The following is a 20,516-nucleotide window of genomic DNA, read 5'->3' on the forward strand; positions in this document are numbered from 1 at the left end:
ATCCAAGAGCTTTCCCCCTCCCTCCCTCCTGCCCCCCCTTCCTCCTTCACTCCTTTTCTTTCTCCTTCTCCTCCTCTCTTTCCCTCCCTCCCTCCCTCCCTTCCTTCCTTCCTTCCTTCCTTCCTTCCTTCCTTCCTTCCTTCCTTCCTTCCTTCTTTCCTCACTTTCTTTCATAGCTTTATTGAGGTCTAATTTACATACCCCAAATTCGCTTGTTTTAACTGCACAATTTAATTACCTAAAGTAAATTTACAGCATTGTGCAACTCACACAATAATCTAATTTTAGAATATTTCTGTCACCCCAAAAAAGAAACGATGTGCCCATGTATGGTCATTTTCCATTTTCACTGCCAGCCTCAGGCAATCACTAATCTACTACCCAAATTCACTTGTTTTAACTGCACAATTTAATTACCTAAAGTAAATTTACAGCATTGTGCAACACATACAATAATCTAATTTTAGAATATTTCTGTCACCCCAAAAAAGAAACGATGTGCCCATGTATGGTTATTTTCCATTTTCACTGCCAGCCTCAGGCAATCACTAGTCTACTTTTTATCTCTACAGATTTCACTTTTCTGGAAATTTTATGTAAATGAAATCATACACATGTGGTTTATTGTGTAGTTTATTTATTATACTTCTATCACAAAACATAATGTTTTTGCAGTTCATCCATATTGTAGCATTTATCAGCCCTTTGTTCCTTTTCATTTCTGAATACTATTCCATTGCATGAATATATTACATTTTGTTTATCCATTCATTAGATGATAGATACTAGGTTTTTTCTCTTTTTGCCTAATGTGAATAATGTTACAAACTTTCACATATAAGTCTTTGTGTAGACATATATTTTTATATCTCTTGGAGGTTCCAGGAAGTGGAATTGTTGGGTATGCGGCAAATTTTTGTTTAACATTTTAAGAAACTGCCAAAATATTTTACAAAGTGACTGCGATATTTTACATTCCCACCAGCAATGTATGTGGGTTGCAGGTAATCCACATCCTTGTCAACAGTTGTTGTCCTCATATGTTATTGAAATGTATATGGTGAGAAAACTGTGAAAAATGGCGTCTAGATATAGTTTTAACTGCAATTCTATTAGGAGTAGAGTTGAGCATAAATTTATGTTTAAGGGCCATGTGTAAACTTTTTGTACATAAACCTCATGTGAACTCTTTTGTCCATTTTCTATCTAGTTTTTAGTCTTTGCTTTTTTCTTATCAATGTTTAATTATAAACTTTAAAAAATTAAAGTTGTGCTGTATTTCCCCCTTTATAAACACAGTATGTACTCACTAAAAAAATTTGAAAACAAAAATGGGACATGAAACTTCAAATTATGCATGGTGAGTCAACTGCATTTGTTTTAATCATTTCTGGAAAGTCTACCAAAATGATTGTGGAATGCTTTTTAAAAAGCATGAACCGGCCGGGCGCGGTGGCTCATGTCTGTAATCCCAGCACTTTGGGAGGCCAAAGCAGGCAGACCACGAGGTCAGGAGATCAAGACCATCCTGGCTAGCACGGTGAAACCCTATCTCTACTAAAAATACAAAAAACTAGCCAGGCTTGGTGGTGGGCACCTGTAGTCCCAGCTGCTCTGGAGGCTGAGGCAGGAGAATGGTGTGAACCCGGGAGGCAGAGCTTGTAGTGAGCTGAGATCGCGCCACTGCACTCCAGCCTGCACTCCAGCCTGGGCTACAGAATGACTCCGTCTAAAAAAAAAAAAGTGAACCTGGAAAGACAAAAAGAATAGAAATCAATAAGTTTTCAGAATGGGAAAGCAGATGAAAGAGGGCTCATAGACCAAGCAGAGTGGAGAAGTTTTACTCAATTGCCTTTAGAGAATATCCTGATGGAAAGGAGACCCATTCACCTAGCAGATATCTCAAGGTGGCCCAATGCAATAAAGGCAAGGCTGGAGTGCTGGAGAGGAGGAATGACTGAAAGACGTTTTGTAGAGAGGTGAGACTTCCCCCAGACTCTCTTACGTTTCTTGCACAGCCAAGTGACTACAAGTCTCCTCCCAATCTGCCTCTTCCCCCAGAAATGGGCCTTCCTAAGGAGGAGAGTGCTAAAAAGGGGAGGAATTGGTCTATGTATTGAATCATGAGATTCTCAGAGCTATTCTTCCTCCTCCCCACAGTAGGTTGAGCCCTGCAGAATTGTCCTCTCGTTCCCTCTGTCCCCAGGCAGGAAACTGAAGAATTATTTTCTGGAGAAAAGACCTCCAATACTGACATTTGGGGGTAGCCATTGACAAGCCTGCCTTACTTCTTGTTCACCCTGTTCTGAATCTTAACAGTTGACAATCACCTCTACCATAAAAGTATGAACATAAAATAAAGGATCATTCTTTATGTGAGGTAAGCTTTAGGTCTTTGTAAAAACTTTAAATATAAAAGAGGGAGCAAGAAAACAACTAAGAAAAAAAAAAGGAAAGATAAACTCTTCTAGAGAATACAAATACTTCCCCAGGGAACAGAAAAATCTAAACAAACCAACAAAATTACAATATATCTTCTCAAAGGTAAAAAAGATGCCTTAATCACAAGTCAAATGCAGGATGCTATGATAAAAGAACAGAAAAGCAGTAAGAACTCCTAGAAATTAGAAATACTATAAAATAATGAACTCAGTGAAAGACCCTTGGAAATATCCCAGAAAAAAATTTTAAGAAAATTAAAAAAAAATCCCAGAAAAAAAATTTTAAAATTTAAAAAAAATTAAAAAAAAAAAAATTACTGGGCATGGTGGATCATGCCAGTAATCCCAGCTACTCCAGAGGCTGAGATGGAAGAATCACTTAAGGCCAGGAGTTCAAGATCAACCTCAGCAACCTAGCAAGAACTTCCTGCCACACAATCTACCCCCACTCCCCCGCCAAAAGGAAGAAAGAATTATAGAACATTAAAGAAATGGGCAATAGCAGAAAAAAATTATAATATTATAAGATCAATACCAAGTGTCTCATATCATCATAACAAGATTGCCAGAGGAGAAAGCTGAGAAAATGAAAGGAAATTATCCAAGGAAGACAGAAATTTCCCAAAATTGAAAGGCATGCATCTCCAGTTTGAACAGGCCCGTCGAGTGTGATATAATGAATGGGGGAGTGAAGAGACATAACTTTGAAATTTTAGACCACTAGAGATAAAGAGAAGCTTCTGAAGAGAGGAAAAACATGGGGTTTCAAAGTTAAAGATGGTACTAGATTTCTCAATGGTAATATTGGACTCTGGAAAACATTGGAAGAAAGCCCTTCAGTAGCTTTCAATCAAGAATTCTGTATTTTGTCAAACTATTATCAAGATTGAAGGTAGAAGATATTTATATATATATAACAACTCTAAATATTTATCTTCACACACAGGCTTTAAGAAGCTACTTTGGGATGCTTTTCAGCGAAAGAAGTCAGTAAAGGAAGAAAGGACACTGCTCGCTCATCAGTAAATTGTATATATATCATCATCATCATCATATAATCTCTCTCTACTTATTTAGATAATAATTTTAGCATAACTGTTTAGGGACAGTGGGTAGAAGAGATGGCTATATACGTGTGTTTGGATGATTTTAAAAACTAAATCTTTGACCAGGTGTGCTGGCTCACGCCTGTAATCCCAACACTTTGGGAGGCCATGGAGGGTGGATCACAAGGTCAAGAGATTGAGAATATCCTGGCCAACATGGTGAAACCCTGTCTCTACTAAAAATAAACAAAAATTAGCTGACTATGGTGGCGGGGACCTGTAGTCTGAGCTACTCAGGAGGCTGAGGTTGGAGAATCGCTTGAACCCAGGAGGTGGAGGTTGCAGGGAACCAAGTTTGTGCCACTGCACTCCAGCCTGGCGACAGAGTGAGACTTCATCTCAAAAACAAAACAAAACCCAAAAAACCAAAAAACTAAATCTCAATTACCAGGAAAAGAATTGAAGAGATACTGTCTAAACTCTATAACTCAAGACATAGCAATATAAGTGTATGATTTAAAAATACTCTCTAGAAGGAACAGCGTGAGAGTTCAAAGTGACTGATCTGGACAGTGGGACTTACAGGTGCTGGTGCTGGGGGAGAGGGAATTACTTTTAGACACATGCATTGCTTTGATAAAAATAAGTAACTTTAAAAGAAAAGTTTGGGAGCCAAGTATAAACTATGACAACAGAAACAATAATACAACAAAGAAAGCAGGAGGGAGAAAAATGACTGTTGTACTACCCAAAGATAAACAATACTCTATTTGGTTGGTTGGTTGATTTTTTTTAAGTCCCCTCCCCCCGCCCCCACCATGCACAGGCTTTTGTTTCTTGCCTTTACATAACCATGTTTATACAGTTGGCTCTTCTGCTTTTCTTTTCTTTTTTTAAGATGGAAGCTCACTCTGTCACCCAGGCTGAGTACAGTGGCACGATCTCTCAGCTCACTGTAACCTCTGACTCCTGCGTTCAAGCAATTCTTCTGCCTCAGTCTCCTGAGTAGCTGGGATTACAGGTGCCCGCCGCCACTCCCGGCTAAATTTTTTGCATTTTTTTAGTAGAGATGGGGTTTCACCATGTTGGCCAGGCTGGGCTCAAACTCCTGACCTCAGGTGAACCTCCTGCCTTGGCCTCCCAAAGTGCTGGGATTAGAGGCATGAGCCATCTGAATAGACTACTATGCCGTGAGTAATTCTGCCTATTCTGCTTTTCTTAATCTAGTCTTATGGCATAGTATGCTCCCATGTTATCATGTCATGTTAAAATTAAAACATACTTTTCAATGGCTGCATGATGGCACATTGAATGACTATACTATAATTCACTTTTGTTCATTGTCGTTCATTCTTCTCTCTGCCTAAAGCTCTAACATTCTTGGTATCAGTCCCAAATCTTAATTGGGCAACTCCTCTTTCCCCTCTCCAACCGTATTATTCCAAAAGGGGGCGGAGCTGCTAATCACGATACCCCAGCCCTCTGGCCACAGTGCTAAGAATGTGGTCCACACCAGTTCAGCTGATGAGAGAACTTTTCTGAGGAGTTAGAAAACTCCCCAGGTGTTGGACAGCAAAGTTTGATGTGAGGATGTGAGCCTGGAGCAATGATGTGAGCCTGGACTCACCGGGACGGTCAGCCTGAAAGCACAAAGCACAGGGAGGCAGAGATGAGAGCCGACAGCTAGAAACAGAGGGAAGGGAGAGATACAAGGAAGGAACCGGACAGTATTCCACTCCCTGAACCTAGAGGTCCCTGAGGCCACCCTTACTCTAGCCTTTTCCATAATTAGTTTATCAGCTGATAAATACTTCCTTTGTACTTTTTATAATTAGGTAGGTTGAATTTGCTTCTATTATTTATAAATTAATAAGCCTTCACTAGTGTGACTTTTGGAATGGAACACAATACTCAAATTGTTCATAGCAGATATTTAATAAACACTTACCAAGCTGAGTTAAATGAACTTCCCTAGAGGCAGAACAGTACAGTGCAAAGAGCTTGCGCTTTAGAAACTGGCTGACCTGAGTTTGAATTATGGATCTATAAGACGTTTGGCATATTATTTCATAATTCAGAACCTTTATTCCTCCTCCTTTTTCATCCTCATCAGCATTATAATCTGTAACATTAGTTGACTTCTTTCTATGTGGCACATACTATGCTAAGTGCTTTGTATTTATGAGTAAAATAATCCTAACAGATAGGTCTTTTTTATTATTATATTGTTATGATCTTTGAAATGAGGATTCAATGAGGTAATCAATTTAAATCACTAAGCCCAAATAATGACTTTTTTCCTCCCACTTTTTCCTTTCTGAGTTAATCCTGCCTCTTACCACTTTGCCAGAATATAGAGTTATGTCTCCTTGACTTTTGGACAGATTAATCTGTTTGCTCTTTGCCGTCATAACTTGTTAACCTTTGTCTCTGTGCCTTTTTACCTGTCAATTACTCACTATGAGATGTGCTTAATAATGGTACAAACAACATAGATGGAAAGACATATCCTGTTCTAAAACTGGAAGACTAGAAATCACAAAGAGGTCAATTCTTTTTAATTTACAAATTTAATTCAATTCTAGTAAAAGTAAAAACAAATACCCCCCCTCCTTCTTTCTCTGGAATTGGACAAGTTGATTCTAAAATTCATATAGAAAAATGGATACACAAGAATAGCCAGAAGAATTCTGAAAATGAGAGCAGTGCAGAAGGCTTAGTCCCTCTAGGTAATAAGGCATATTACACAATCTCAATAAGTAGAAGAGAGGGATAATGATTCCTGAATAGGCAAACAGACCATAACACAGACTGGAAAGTTCAGAAATAGAACTGATTAACAAAGGAATTTAGTAGAATCATTGGTGAAGCTGGTATCAAGATCCAATGTTTGACAGCACACTCTCTTGGCAAGGCTGTGGGGAAGAAAATGGTACAAGCTCCAATTCCATGGAGGAAAATTTGATAATATTTGTTAAAATTACAAATGCATTTATCTCATTTCTGAGAATCTAACGCATAGATTTTGTTTGTTTATCTTGAAGTATTTTTATTTTTCCTTAAATAGCAGCTTCCTGGGTAGCCCTGAGCTCATTTATTTTATTTTTTCCAACCCAATGAGGTTAGCAGAATCTCTTGATTGCTACTTTATTTTTTATTTTTTCTTACTTTCAATAATTTTGATGTTTTTCCAACTTTTTTGTTTATTTTATTTCTTTAGCAATAATTCATTTATAATTTCAATTTTTGTTTTAGATTTAGAGCATACATGCACAGGTTTGTTACCTGGATATATTGTGTGATGCTGAGGTTTGTAACCCGTTGACTTAAGTGCACACATACAAAATGGCAGGTTTGCAAAATCTATTTATTGCAATTCACAATAATAAGAAATCCAAGGGTCCATGAGTAGGGGACTGGATAAATAAACTGTGGTGTGAACATATATTAGAATACTATTCAGCTTTAAAAACACACAGAGAAAAGTTTCTCTAGTCACTTTTACAAAGAGAAAAAAGTTAAAAACTCAAATGCAGAACAGTGTGTATAGTACCTTACCTTTGTGTAACAAAGGGAGTAAGAAGAATATTTATATTGTGTTTGCCTGTATCTGCATAAAGAATCAATGAAAAGCTACATAAATTGCTAAGAGTAATTACCTGTTCAGAAAGGGAGAATCTGCTAGAAGGGAAGAGAGATGAGAGCAAGACTTGTCAATATATACTTTATTACTTTTTTTTTTTTTTTTTTTTTTAAGACCTGGCCCCAACTCAACTGAGTCACTTGGTAGTTTTATAATCATGAACAGCATTATTTAAGTTCTCTTAGTTTTCTTGACTGTGACATGGGGCTACTAAAAGCTACCCTGCAGGGTCATTGTAAAATTAGAGATGATGGATATTCATTGACTGCGTTGACTGCTCTGTTGCCCAGTCTTGCCCTGTTGCCCAGGCTGGAGTGTGGTGGTGCAATCTCAGCTCACTGCAAGCTCTGCCTCCTGGGTTCAAGCAATTCCCCTGCCTCAGCCTCCCGAGTATCTGGGATTACAAGTGCCTGCCACCATGCCCGGTTAATTTTTTTGTATTTTTAGTAGAGACAGGGTTTTACCATGTTGGCCAGGTTGGTCTCAAACTCCTGACCTCAGGTGATCTGCCCACCTTGGACTCCCAAAATGCTGGGATTACAGGCGTGAGCCACTGTGCCCTGCCTGATTTTTGTATTTTTAGTAGAGACGGGGTTTTACCATGTTGATCAGGTTGGTCTCGAACTCCTGACCTTAAGTGATCTGCCTGCTTCAACCCACCAAAGTGCTAGGATTACAGGCACTCCTGCATCAGGCTCCCGAGTAGCTGGGATTACAGGAATGCGCCACCACACCCGGCTAATTTTTTGTATTTTTAGTAGAGGCAGGGTTTTACCATGTTGGCCAGGCTGATCTCAAACTCCTGACCTCAGGTGATCCACCTGCCTTGGCCTCTCAAAGTGTTGAAATTACAGGCGTAGGCCACCATGCCTGGCTGGTTTGGCTTTTTGAATTATGGGTTTATATCAACCATTCCAATAGAAAAAAGTAAAGATTAAAAAATTCAAGCAGCAAGTACTTAGTGTATGTTAAGATACTGTGCTAAACCTGTAAATATATCATCTCATTTAATCCTCACAAGAGACCTGTGAAGTTTTATTTTAATTTCAATTTTACAGATGACAGACAGAATAACTTAGATGGCTTAAGCAATTTGTTCATCTCTCTATCAATCCACGCCCCTCATTTCTTTCTGCCCCAGCTCCATATTAACTTCCTGCTAGTCTTCACACAGGTTATTTCCATTCAACTTCAAAAAGTTGTTTATTTGAATCTCTTCAGTAATTAAATACCTAGTTCACAACATATTCTTTTTTAAATGGCAAAAGCCTTAGGGCCTTCTGCCTGTACTTCCTTCATCTCCCTGACCATACTGTAAAAACCATGTTGTGTATCATACACAATATCATTTTTGCCTCCTCTCTTTCAGTGCTTCCAGGTACACTGAATTACCACTTAGTAAATCTCAGGATACAAAATAACTTTCACTTGTTTGGGTTCATGCAACTTACAGTCTATAATTACATTGAATCTCCCCAAAACTCTGTCAGGTAAGTTTTATTGACCTCATTTTACAGAAGAGGAAACTGACGCACAGAGGGACTCAGAAAGATTAACTACAAGTCATATCTAGGACTTCTGACAAAATAAGGCCTCTTTTTGTTACAATACAGCTACTTCTAGTTAAAGTCATACAAGATATCTGGTTGAATCGTATTTATTCCAGGAAAAGGTCTAGGTCAGTTATTCTAGAAATGAGGACATAGGGATAACTCAATTTATATTTAACATTTTAAGAAACTGCCAAAGTATTATACAAAGTGACTGCAACATTTTATATTTTCATCAGCAATGTATGTGGGATCCAGTTAATCCATATTCTTATCAACAGTTGTAACTGTCTTATACATTGGTGAAATGTATATGGTGGTGACAAAATGGTGAAAAATGGCATTTAGGTATAGTTTTAATTGCAATTCTCCTATTATAAGTAAAGTTAAGCAACAAAATGTGGTCCTTAGACTAGCAGCATCAACATGAACTGGAGGCATGATAAAATACAGCGTCTCAGGTCTCATCTCAGACCTACGGAGTCAGAACTTGCATTAGAAGACCCACAGATGATTCCTATAACATTCACATTTGAGAATTTCTGGTCTAAGACCCTGTTCAGTGACAATTCTCTATGATTTTATGATCTATGTCTAGGAGAACCAACCAATGAGTTATTTATCATTCTCCCCTCATTTGTGCTGTCTCTGAGGAGCACCTATTTCCTTTCTTGAAAACATCTTCCAGGATATTTTGGTGCAGTGGAATGAGAAGTTTCTTCTGTTTGAAAAGATCCTTTTGAGACCGGCTATGAATACCTGCAAAGTGAGAGAAATGAAGAAAGTCTAAACGTCCCCACTTGGCTGTCAATGCATCTCGCGTTGCCTGGAGAGTTGCTCTCTGCCTAGCACTGACTGTATAGAGTGGGATATTTCTGCCCTGAGAGTTTCCAGCACCACAGTCAAATAGAACCCCAGACTGCTTTCCTGAGTGTGCTGAGGTTTCTGGCTAGCCTGGCTCAAATTCCTTGGGGGAGGAATCACCTTTGCCTGACATGTTATCTCTGTGACCACCAGTTTGTTCATGTCTATTTCAAATGCTATTGATGTTAGTCAACTTTATAGCATGTGTACTTTGTTGACATTTAAAAAAATACCTGTATATGTTTGCTCATTGGTTTTAATTTATGGCATGGGAGGAACATGTTTCAGATCACAAGAGTAGAATGAAATCATGAGATTATTCACCAGTTGGAAGTACCAGAAAAGGCTGTAATTGAACATAATAATTTTCAATATTTTCCTTAAAACTTGTGTAGGTATTTTATTCCTAAATTTTTATATTATTTTAGATATATGTAATATTTTGTCTAGTTTGAAAGAAGAGCATTTTGATTTTCAGACTATGGAAAATGGAGAGAAGTCTAAGGGGACATTAAAAAACCAAACCCTCTAAATTCAATACTTCACATTTTGTTCTGTCTCTTTTTACTCTTTTTTGCTGTAACAGGGATCTTTTTCCTGCAACTTCTAGTGTGGAAAGCTTGTTTTAAGATCTCTTGTTTCATTATGACAAGAAGGACAGTGATTGAGCTCCCTTGTGGAGAGGAGGAGGATGAGTCAGCCAAAGCGACATGGAAAGGACACAAATAGAAACAACTGGACCACCTCCAGGGCAGCTGGGGCTTGCATGTTCCTATGACTCTGGACTTCAGGAAGAGTTGCCTGAGCCCCAGAAAGTCCTATGGATCCATCTGCACTGGACTCCATATGCCCACATGTCCATATGCCCACATGTCAACCTCCACAGCTGCGAGGCTGAGATGCTGGAGCTCTCAGTGACCATCCTCCTGGCCTGAAAGCTATTTCTTCCATAGGGCTGAAGTTGTTGAAATGCAAATTCCCCCCTTCCCATCAAACACACTGGAATACAGCCAGCAATCTATGTTTTTATAAACCCACTGGTGTGTAGGAAAGAATAATTGACTGGAGTCAAAAGTCTTGGATGGCATTCTGGATTTGCCAGTTAATAGTTGTGTGGCCTTGGGCAAGTCAGTTAATCTCTGTTAGCCTAACACTGAAGTCCCTAAATAGTTTATCCCTTTAAACCCGGAATGTGGCCACAAAAGACCCTAAGCTAAAATAGGACCTCTTGCTATGTAAGGTCTATTTCTTGGCTCCAGCAGAGATAGAACCTGTTCTCTGTTCTCAGGATGGCAAATGGGCTCGTGGAAAGGACTTGGAGTTCAAAACCAGGCAGCCCTGGCCCTAACTCTAACTCAGTCACTAGGTAGTTTTATAATCATGAGCAGCATTATTTAAGTTCTCTTAGTTTTCTTGACTGTGACACGAGGCTACTATAAGCTACCCTGCAGGGTCATTGTAAAAATTAGAGATGATGGATATTCATTGACTCTAGCTTAACAGGCACTCAATAAATGGTAGCCATTACTGTCATTGTCTGTTCTTTCAGTCATCTCTTTTCTAGGCTGACATCAACACATCTCTTAATTTTAGTTTCATTTCTCTTAGCCCATATCTGTTAAGCAAATTTCCTCTGAAATTATAGAATTTCAAAACCCCATCAGCCTCCTCTTAGATTCCAAGTTCTCTCTCTTTCTCTAACATATATTTTCTTGTTGGTGGTAAAAAGATACAAAGGAAGAATCAAGGCCCGTGTCCTTTGGGAGTCTTTAATCTCATTGGGGAGACAAGACTTAGACACAAGACACAATTAGAGAATAATAAAAAAGAGCGAGAGCACTCAAATGTGCTGAGTAGAATGTTCCATCCCTGTCTGCTTCCGAATTCCATTCCTGCTTTATTAAACAATATTGCAGTGCTGCTGACTCATGTGCAACTTCTAGACCCCTGAGACTGTAGTATTTCTCTGCCATAACTGCATATAACCAGTGAGAATATTCTATTGTGTATAATATTTCTATAGCATATTACATTTGGGCAGTTTTCCCTGATGTTCTTCATGGCACTTGTCCCACCAAAGTTCACTCTGTTTGTGTCTGATAATTTTTCTGTGCTGTCAACCTTGTAATATAATGCCTCAGCATCCTAACAGAGATACTCAGAGTAAGGCTCTTGAAACAGCTGTCCTTGCCTGCAGTGTCTGATACTTTCACATTTTCTCTCTGTACTTGCATTCGGACTCCTAGAGTAATGGAAAGTCAAGGGAGGGATAAATAGATGAACTTAAGCACGTCACTTCCCATCTCAGGGCCTCAGTTTCCTTGTAAGGGGAAAAGGGACTATGTGAGCACATCCAGTACAGATGTGTTGTGATTCTACATATGGTCACTACTTTGATATCAGTGATGTCACCAACAATTAGTTCTGCCAATGAGGAGCTGCTCTTCTGAGATGGGGCTCAGCACATCTCTCTCCTTAAAGGTGGGTCTGTCAGTGGGGTTGCAGCTTTTTTTTTTTCTGAAAATGGTGGCAGGACAACTCTGAGTCTTTCTCACCTCATGATGGGTCTGTAACACAGACCCACTAGACTATAGTAGGATCAGCTATAAGGCAACATAGAGAAAATGCTTAGCAGGAATAAATGTGAGATTCCTGGGTTTGCTAGAGATGGAAAGAGATAGTTTGCCATTTGCCAGCAATACCAAGTGAGAGCTCCCTGAGGCTATGTCCTGTGGAGGATATTTCAAAAGCAGTATGGGCTGTAGTGTCTGCCCTCATTGGCTTCATGGCTACCTTCATGGCTACATTTAGAGTAACTGGCAGGAAAAGGAAAAAGGGTAAGCAAATACACAGAAACGTGGCATAGGAACAATTCACATCTATGTTCACCTGAGGCATGCACAGGAGCACCAAATAGGATATTAGAACTGGAGGAGACTTTATAAGATCATTTCAAAATTCATACTTTGCAGACAATGAAAATGAGGTACAGAGGGTAAATGGCAGAGAGAAGGTCTGGGAGCTGGTGAATAGCAGACCTGGGTTCTCATCCTTCTGATCAGCTCAGGGTCATTCCCATCGCAATATTTTGCTTCTGCTGACATTATTGGATTTGGGTTTGTTAGTTAAGGTTACATGGGATGGCTGTATCAGGAAATTATTCCTAAGTGCAAGATGTGTGGTTCGTCTGGGAGGCACATATTTTAGATGTGTCTAGGTAGTTTTGTGACAACAGGAGGGTCTATAGAAAGTCTTGGTTACTAACATTGTATCTTGAACTTAGTAGGCATTGAGTAATAGTTATTTAAAATTTTTTGGATTTACTAAATACATAAAATAAAACTCTCATCATCTGTCTCAATTAATATTTGTTTTCTTTTTCTTTTTTTTAAGAGGCAAAATCTCACGTTGTTGCCCAGGCTGCAGTGCAGTGGCAGCATCATAGCTCACTGGCAGCCTTGAATCCCTGGGCTTAAAGGATCCTCTCACCTTAGCCTCCCAAGTAGCTGGGACTACAGGCACACACCACCATGCCAGGCGAATTTTAAAAAAATTATTTATAGCAGAGAGGGGACCTCGTTTTGTTGCCCAGGCTGGTCTTGCTGGCCTGGGCTCAAGCAGTCCTCCTGCCTTGGCCTCCCAAAGTGCTGAGATTGCAGGCATGAGCTACCACACCCAGCCTGAATTAATATTTCTTGATTGAGGTAGAAGTAACTGAGTCATATTCATAAGTAGGTTTGCCTAATTATAGACAGTACCAGCTGGTGAGTATTTTGATAGAGTCAGATAAAAAGCCTCACACATAAATATCCAGTGTAGGTGGACAGGCCAGATATTAAGGTAGGAATGGCTGCCTCTGTCAACCTTGGGTGTCTCAGCAAATTTCCAGCCATCTAATGGAGTTTTAAAAATGTGAACATACTCATATAAAAGGTATTTAGACCCTGGAATAAGTGAGCTATTTTACCTGCCTGGTTGTTTTCTTCATTGATCTATTAATAGTGCTAAAATAAAATATCCTAGCTCTTCATTAAGCATTCATGATCAGACACCCACTTCTGACAGAAGTCTGCAGCTCCTAAGAAACCTTGGATGCATCTCTCCTAAAAAATTGACTTTTAGTAAAGAAATGATCTGGGCTTTCCAAAGGTGTTTTAGTTATACATATGATATTTCATTCTTCATTTAACCATTTATCAAATATATTTCAAATACTTAATAATTATGTCTTATCCTATAGTTTCACATGCTTTTACATTGTCTCATTAGAACCTTACAACAGCCTTCTGAGCAGGGTAAATATAATGTGTCCAATTTCACAGAAACAATAGAGAAGCAGTGAATTTGGGATTCCAAGGAGGTGAAACATGGCCCTATTTTAGCTTAGGGTCTTTTGTGGCCACATTCTGGGTTTAAAGGGATAAACTATTTAGGGACTTCAGTGTTAGGCTAACAGAGATTAACTGACTTGCCCAAGGCCACACAACTATTAACTGGCAAATCCAGAATGCCGTCCAAGACTTTTGACTCCAGTCAATTATTCTTTCCTACACACCAGTGAGTTTATTAAAACATAGATTGCTGGCTGTATTCCAGCGTGTTTGATGGGAAGGGGGGGAATTTGCATTTCAACAACTTTCCAGGTAACACTGAAGCTGCTGGTCTGCAGACCACAAGCTGAGAACTACTTGTTGTTCAAAGTGTGGTCCCAGCAGGCATCACCCAAGAGCTCCTTAGAAAGGCAGATTCTCAGACCCACAGAATTAGATTCTGAATTTTAACAAGATCTCTGGATGATTTGTATGCAAATTAAAATTTGAGAAGCGTTGCTGTACACCACAGCTGTCAGTTTGCAGGGCACTGACAGAGACAGGAGACAATAACCATAATAACCCTTTAATCGGGCACTTTCTATATGGCAGGCACCCCTCTAAGCACGTTAGGCATATTATCTCATTTAATCGTCACAATAACCTCGTGAGGGAGATACTAATATTATTGCTGTTTTAAAGCTGAGGAAATGCCAGAGAAGAGAGAGGTCGGTAATCCAGTACAAGACCGATACGGGCTCTGAGGTTGGGCAGAGACCAACTCTGGTCCCAAACACCATGTTCTCATTCACTAGGCTGCAGCTTTGTAAGCTGTGGTCACCGTTCATACAGTCAGAGAGATAAGAAGGAAAGGCAGGCAAATAGGTATGAGGCAAGACAGAGGTCATAGCCTGAACATCGTGTCTGGGTCAAGGGAGTCTATTTGTGTTCCCCACTGGGGACCTGGGTTTGGCTGGGCCTCTGCAGTGGCTTCTGATGAGGAAGACTTTGGTGAGTCCTGCTTAGTATCTCCACTGGGAAAACGGAAGTAATCTTAACAACAATTGATAAACAGAAAAGACACTGGCAGCTAGACTAAAGGGAGGGTACTGAGAATTGAAAATAGAAACCACAATTTTTCAAAGCAGATTATGCAAAACAGATAAACTGTATCAAATCAAAACCACAGTGTTAATCTGCAGCTAGGGAAGCTTTCAGTCTTTTAACAGCAGTCTGTTCAGATCCGTGAGCTCCAAGATAAGACCACAGACAACTGATCTAACCGTGACTCTGTACAGACCAAGGCATACTAAATACAAAGCCACAGACTGTTCCAGAAACCCCCAAGTTTATTCCTGCTAAGCCCACCCTATGACTAACTTCAGCTTCCAAGCCCTATATGAACCTTTTTCTGACTCTCCTCCTTTGGAGATGCCCCCCAGCTCCCCATGCTCTATGGTCTCCCTTGCTGCAGCAAGTAAGAACCTAACTTTATTCCTACAGATGTATTCCCAGTGGTCTTTGGCTGACAGGCACTGACCCAATAACATTTTCCTGCCTATCCCATAGAGTTGTTATGAATATCACATGAAATGAAGCATGGAGAATGCTACATAAATGTGAGTTTCTAAATTTGTCATTGTAATTGTTTATGTGCTGTTTCATCTTCCACCTGCAAAAGTAATGAAGCCCTTAGTTAGAAGAGACCAGATCATATTTATCTTTGTGTCCTCAATGTCTAGAATAGTCCCTAATGCACAAGGTACTCAGTAACTGCTGGTTGAATGGAAAAAAACAAATAAATGAACAAATGAAAAGAAAATCATGCTCTAGTTCTCCTTTTCTCCAGTCCAGCCCTATGAGTGATCCAGACTTCCTCAAATGGGGTAAAGGAATTCCTAAGTGTTTAAATGTGAGCTTTACCTCCTGGGCAGACTGTCACTTGCACTTTGTAACAGTTACAGATAACCTTGTTTATCTCTTAAAAGTTTTTCTACCTGCAAGCTGGCTGGAATTGCTAGAGGGAATACTATTCCCTTTGCCCACAAAATCGATCCTGGAGCAATAACCGTGCAGTTGAACAGCAGCACATTTTATAGCCCATGGAGCTGGTGTGTATCAGCACATTAGCCAGTGCCTGTTGTAATCACACCTATGTTTAGCAGAATGACATACTTAGGTGCTTTTGTAATAGGCTTACACCAAGCAGAAATCATGGCCCATGGAACACAGTGACTCCACTGAACATTCTAAAATACTTTTGGCACAGCGAGTTCCAGTGATGGCTGGAGTCTCTGGGGATGACTTTGATCAGTTAGAAGCTGCCAGAGAATTCTTCATACTCTGAAAGCACAGAAGCTGTCCAGTGCTGTGTCTTCCTTTCTCCCCTCCAGTTCTGGCAGTAGATGGCCCATTTTATCTTCCCCTCTCCCTTGAACCACTTTTTAGTTGTCATGATTTCTGACAGATGCACCTTGGGGGGTAGGCAGGCATTTACCCTGGTGTAGGAGGGATGTAAGTAGACATCATTAATGGAACAAGCAAAAGCAGTTATCTCAGGAAACACAGGCCCTACAAGTTGGAATGTAGGCCAATGCTTTCTGAAACCATATTCTCTGCTAAGACCTACCCTGCTGGGTATTTTACAAGGGAAACAACTCCAGCAGTGTGTTCCCTTTCCAATGCCCTCTCCCTAGGACAGGAGTAAAGACAAAGAAAATGCTGTATGGGCTTCCCCTCTTACTTCCAGCCATCAGAGGTGCATTTGCCCCTGAATCAAAAATGGAATGTGTGTTCAATGGGTTCCAATGCCAGTGTGGAACTCCCCTAAGCAAGCCAAGAGACAGGGATTGTAGAGGCCTCTCACCAGGAATTTAATGGCTTCTATGCAATTCCCAGTTTCTTCTCCCTGCCCAGAACCTGCTCTCAGAATGGATAGGATAATGTTGACTTAGGTGAGTGGGCAAGAGTTTTTGGAAAGTAGTCCCTTCACGCTGAACATTGGTGTCTAATTGGAACCTTGAGTTTGGCTAGTTACATACCCATACATTTCCCATTTCCTTCTCTATTTCCCCTGATATTATTTGTGCACACATCTATTTTCTCCATTAGAATATAAGCATCTATTGAGTAGCATTTTCTTCTCTTCCCCTTGTCTAGCCTAGAGCTTAGTACAGTGCTTGATTTGAAACAAGTGCAAAATAGATACACACATTTGAAAGAAACATATATGTGGCCAAAGATCATGGGATTGTGGCAATTCCAATGGATTTAAGATTCGGTCTGAGCCTTACATTGGCATTTCAAGGGTTTTCTCTCACACCCTGGGAATAATAACACACTGTTTTTCTCCATGGAGATGGGATCCTGTGTCACTGGGAGAAAGAACGTGATGGAAGCAGTTTGAGCAATTCTTTCTGAATGAAAGACCTGTAAACACTTTCAACTTGCTGTCACTCCCTAAAGTGGGCAGCCTCTGGGGCTCTTTGGGAACTCGTGTTGGCCCAGACCCACGATCCTGATCCCTTGCTTGCAGTCTCTTCTCAGACTCAATTAGAAATTCCTTGGGCTCCCCTCTAGGAAGCTGCTAGGGCCTCTACACCTCCCAGGTGGTTAGTTTCCTGGTGGGTGGCATTTTGTTAGAATTTATACATTATCTATCCTTCAAAGACTTGTGGCTTACTTGGCTTTTGCTGTCTATTATTTCCCAAGTTTCCTGGGGTGGGTTAGGGAGTTGGTGGGAACTTCCTGACTGATTTTCTGGCTGTATTTGAGAATCCAAATATCCCAGGCAATTAGAGCAGGGGTGTAGGAAGGCGGTGCCTTAAGCAAGAACTGGCCAGACAGGCATTAATACCTTGATGCCCTTTCAAAGCAAAGAAGTTAGTTCACATATCTGTTCACCATGTATTTGGTGGAGGAACGAAGGGATTTGCATGGACCCTGGAGCCAGATCACTCAAGTTCAAATCTCACCTCTACCATTTCTGGCTGTCATTTTGGGCATACTAACCTCCTGGTATTTCAGTTTTCACATCTCTAAAATGAGGATAACAGTAATAAGCACCTCTTATTATTTTGTGAAGATTAAGAGTCCATATAGGTGGCCGGGTGTTGTGGCTCACACCTATAACTCCAGCACTTTGCAAGGCAGAGGTAGGCCGTTCACTTGAGCCCAGGAGTTTAAGACCAGCCTGGGCAACATGGTGAAACCCTGTCTCTAAAATAAAAATACAAGAAATTAGCTGGGCATGTTGGCACGTGCCTGTAGTCCCAGGTACCCAGGAGGCTAAGGTGCGAGGACCACCTGAGCCTGGGGGTTGAGGCTGCAGTGAGCCACGATCTCAGCACTGCACTACAGCCTGGGCAATAGAGTGAGACCCTGTCCCCGCCCCCCACAAAATAAAAAAGGAGTCCATATATGTAAGATGCTTAGAAGAGTGCCTGACACATAGTGAGTTCTCATTATTAGCTATTGCTTTTGTCAAAATAGAACTAGTACAGATTTTCTTTGTGTTTAAAGCAATTTTTTAAACTTTTTGTGAATATAACATAGACTTTAAACTAATTTTATGTTATAGTTTTTCTGTTATTTATGACTGGATTCTTTAATACATACTACTCATTAAGGACAGAGTTAATTTATGTGACATAGAAAGATTTTGCTTAAAAAACTTATTCTATTAATGTTTAATATGTGTTTCTCCGTTCTTGCTTCATGAAGGGAAAATGTTTCTTGCTCTCTTATTTATCTCTTCAGTGTTCTTTTGTCATGTTCTCAATTAGACAACTTTTGGGTGGCATGTTAAAGGGTTCGGGGCTGAGTTAGTGGAGTGAAACAGTCTTTCCCGGTAAGCAGCACTTCAGCGCGTGTCAATCATTAGTTCTCAGAGTTCCAGCAGAGTGGGGTCTGCTTCAGATGGCATCACTGACTGGCTTTGGGATGGGTGACTTGGCCTGGTACCAATTTTCATGTTGGTATAAGAAACTTCTCAGTGGACAGAGGTTGATGCTAAGAATGCTATTCTTTCCATTGGAAAGCATCATTTCCTTTGGTGGGAGGGGTCGCAGCCTGGGTCCATCTGTGTTGGAAGGGGTACATGAGGTCCAGCCTTCAGCTTTATTCTTCTGATGCTTTAAAGTTTGTTGCCGATGATGCTCCAACCAGCTGTTCCTTGCCTTGACTGGGCTCCTCCCTGAGCCTATGCTGCTGAGAAATTCTGAGAAATTTGAAAGGATGAAAGTTGATGCCTGTAATCACAGAGACTGGGGATGCTCAGGCAGGAGGATCACTTGAGCCCAAGAGTTTGAGGCTGCAGTAAGCTATGATTGTACTGATGCACTCCAGTCTGGGTGACAGAGCAAGATCCCATCTCTGGAAAAAAAAAAAAAAAAAAAAAAAAGAAGGAAGAAGGAAAGGAAGGGCAAGGAGGAGAGGGGAGAGAAGGGAAAAGAAAAGAAGAAAGGAAAGAAGTAAACAAAGAAAGGAAGGAAGGAAGAAAGAGAGAGAGAGAGGGAGGGAGGGAGGGAGGGAGGGAGGAAGGGGGGAGAGAGAGAGAGAGAGAGAAAGAAAGAAAGAAAGAAAGAAAGAAAGAAAGAAAGAAAGAAAGAAAGAAAGAAAGAAAGAAAGAAAGAAGAAAATGTACAGAAACATTCCCACATTCATCATTAAGATTATTAAGAGTCCCTCCTCCCAAACTACGCTCTTGGACCTAGAACCTACCTTTTCTCCTCTGCCTATTCTCATCTTTCTAGGAACAGCATAATAGAAAGATGGGATAGATGTGGATTCAACTCTCTGTTTTGCTGCTAGTCAGCTCTCTGACCTGGGAGAAGCTATTTAGCTCCTTCAATCCTCTATTTCCTCAACTATAAAATAGGAGTAATAATTCCAGGGTTGTTGTCAGAATCAAATTAGTTATTGTTTGTGGAATATATAGAACAGAATCTGAACTCATTAACAGCAGCCATTAGAAGTGGCTGCAAATAATCTCTTTTGTAAGGATTTATCAATCCCAGTTACCTGCAGTAAGAAGTTATTCTGGAATATTGACTTTCTCCCATCTGAAATGTGAGGTTTTCAAGGCCAACAACAGTATCTCCACTATCTCTATAGGCCCAACACCAGCGCAACTCCTACTGAATCCCTTCCCACTAGAATGAATCTTGGAGACCACCAGTTTCATTAATTTCATCAGCTCACTGGGATGTCAGCCTGTGGATAATCAGACTGAGCAAAGAAGACACCTGTCGATAGTTAAGTAAAGTGTGAATAAGATGCAAGAGAAACTAAAGTAAAACCCAGGTGCACTGTGGGCTACTGAAAGGCCCGTGGTCACAGATAGATTGCAGTATGGATAGATGGCGGCTCGAAGGGGCACTAAAGGTGAGTTGCCCAAGGATGTCCCATTTGACCCAAGCCGGGCTGTGCCTGGATCTCGTGCCCACCTTTCCATTGCCCCTAGCCTCCCCAGTCAGAGGGTGCTGATGTTGTTTGTGAGTTCCACTGGATGTGTTCTATTTACAAGTGTCTGCACACTTCATTTCCCCTGCCTGAAAATAGGGGGCTTTTAATAAGAAAGATTATATCTGGAGGTGGTTTAGCATAAAATATGAGTTGTATTAGTCCTCTATTTTGAGCCAGGCATTATGCTAAATCCTTCA

This window comes from Macaca fascicularis, chromosome 1 (genome assembly GCF_037993035.2).
Source record: "Macaca fascicularis isolate 582-1 chromosome 1, T2T-MFA8v1.1".
NCBI lineage: Eukaryota > Metazoa > Chordata > Mammalia > Primates > Cercopithecidae > Macaca > Macaca fascicularis.